Source organism: Carlito syrichta, unplaced genomic scaffold (genome assembly GCF_000164805.1).
Source record: "Carlito syrichta isolate Samal-C Ts95f unplaced genomic scaffold, Tarsius_syrichta-2.0.1 Scaffold307028, whole genome shotgun sequence".
In the NCBI taxonomy this organism is placed as follows: domain Eukaryota; kingdom Metazoa; phylum Chordata; class Mammalia; order Primates; family Tarsiidae; genus Carlito; species Carlito syrichta.
Window position 1 is genome coordinate 769,864 of NW_007251124.1, and position 2,670 is coordinate 772,533.

The following is a 2,670-nucleotide window of genomic DNA, read 5'->3' on the forward strand; positions in this document are numbered from 1 at the left end:
GGGCAGGTGGTCTCCTGCTGCAGGCTCTCGGCCACGCTCCCGGAGGCCATGGCGCGGCCCGCCGGAGCGCACGGGCATGGGCCCCGGCGCCGAGCTCTGCGCGGGGCCCAACTCTCCTGCGCTCTCTCCGGCTCGCGGCTCTGGGGCGGCACCGGCGGGCGAGCAGGGCGGGAGGAGGGCGGCGCCTCCTGGGCCCGGATCCCAGACGCGCCCGCGCGCCGGAGCCCCGGAGGGGCCGGGTCGCTCCCCGCGCCGCCGCGCCCTGCCGAGCGAGCGCGGGAACACCGCTGCCTCTCCGAGCCCCGCGGCTTTTCTAGGGGGCCAGGAACGGGGCTCCAAGGGACAAAATTACAGGACCCGGCGCGCAGAGCGCGCGAGACAACGTGGCCGCGTCCGAGCGGATCCCGGCGGCCGCGTAGACCCCACCCCGGCGCGAGCGGAAGAGGCGGCTCGGAGGGGCGGGGCTTGGCCCGCGCCTCCCGCGAGTGACACGGTTTCTTGGCCTCGGGGCCTGGGCCGTTTCCTTCTGGAGCGAGCAGGGAGGCCCCGCCAACCTCCTTTGGGCCGGAGCTCTAACCTAGGGGATCGGTAACAAGGGCAGGCGGTGTCTCGGGGCGCGGCGGTGACCGGGTACCCCTGCCGCACGCTCCGGGCCTACCTTCAAGTCTCCGCGGCTGCCAGGCCTGGACACCTACCTTTTGTTGGGCTTGCTTTCGGTGCCCAGGCCTCAGCCTCTGCGAGAGAAAGCTGGCTTTGTAAAGGCACAGAAAAGTGCAGACACCCGGCTTCGCCCCCTCACATCCCCCCCCCCCCGTGAGGCAGGAGGACGAGGGTGGCAGACAGCTCTACCTGGTACGTAAGGCACTTTATACAACAGACCCATTTATGGTCACTCGAAATTTTGTTTAGAAAAAGAAAGGTTTAATGATCAGACGGTAACATTTCTGTTGGGCAATATTAGACATGCCCAATTCCGCTACATCTTATCTGTGCCCCGGCAAGTTGGTTTGCCGTTCAGTTTCTCCTTATGTGAAATGAGGATAAAATTATATCCCAGCAAGGAAGTAGACTTTATGTCTTTTCCTTTGGACCCTAAGGATGTTTATCCATTAAAATGGAATAAAGGACCTAAAAGTTGCCTGCTAAAGTATAGAGAATCCCGAGGTTACCCAGGGTCTTGGAGTCCCACAATACCGGTTCTTATCATCCAGTAGACTTCCAACTCTTTGTTGTGTCCTCAGCCCTGATTTGGTATTTCCTAGTAGTCTTGGGGATTTTCTTAGTACCATCCTTCTATCTGGGCAAGAGGAGATTCTGCTTCCAGACCATCACCCTAGGGCTCCACTCTGGTCCTCTTCCCCACGGGACAAGAAGCTTGAGTCACTAAGTGGACCTGTCAACCCCAAGCCTACATTCACCTTCTCAACCATACTCTGAGTACCTGGTTTTTGAAATTCTGGTACAAAATAGGCCTAACCCACTTCCAAAAAAACGTAGAGTGCTTAGGCTTGGCCACACCACAGCCTAGTCTTGGTTTGAGACTGGGTCCAAATTGAAATTTAGAGAAATTTATTTTATTTTATTTTTTATTTTTTTGAATTGGAATCTCACTCTGTCGCCCAGACTGAAGTGCAGTGGCCGTCTGGTCACTGCAGCTTCCACCTGCTGGGCTCCGGCGATCCTTCCACCTCAGCTTTCCAAGTAGTTGGAACTATAGACGTGCGCTACCACGCCCAGCTAATTTTTGATTTATTGTAGAGATGAGGGCTCGCCAAGTTGCCCAGGTGGGTCTCGAACCCGCGGGCTCAGGCAATCTACTCACCTCAGCCTCCCAAAGCGCGCGATTACAGGCTGAGCCACCGAGCCCGGCTGAAATTTGTAAAAATTAAAGGATGCTCCTACTCTAGTTTACTCCAAAAAGGACTAATAAGCATTGCAAAAACAATGTGTAAATAGGAGAGGTGCTGGTGGGTAGATGAAGTTGCTCTCCATCTCTACCTTATCTAAGGGATGCGGGCCTGGAATTTGGCTTTGTTTTTCAGGATTGATGGTGTTTATCTCTGGAAGCTGGTGACCTGGAGGTAGAGAAGGATAGAGCAAAATAGAGGTTTGCAGCAGACAACAGACACTCTTGCGGTTGTCCTGCCCATTGTGCCCATCACAATGTATCTTTCTTTCTTTAATAAATCTACCTTTCTTAGTTCAAAAAAAAAGAGATGTTGGATGGGGTAGGGTGGGAAATGGGAAAAAGAAGATTTTTACATGTAGCAATGTCTACCAGCCCTCTTCCTTCTTAAATGATTGCGACTTCCCCTTTATATCTAGATTTCATGGAGTTTTGGTTCCTTTTAAACTTACATTACTATGTCCTGACATAAATTATTGTGACAATGGGTCAGTTTGCAAATGATTTTGAAAGGAATTAGTAATCATGCAATCATTCCCATCAGTTTTTCCATTTGTTTTCTCTAATCAATTTACCTACCACTTCAAGGGAATGAATCATCCTTAAAAATTCCCTAAAATACTTCTTTCAGTCCATCACTTCTCACTCAGAAACCTTCAGTTTCTTTTTTGTATCAGGGATGTTGACCAAACTCTAGCATAAAGACATGATAAAATACAATTTTTATTAATAAAATATTTTGTTTTAAAATAAACTCTGTCACC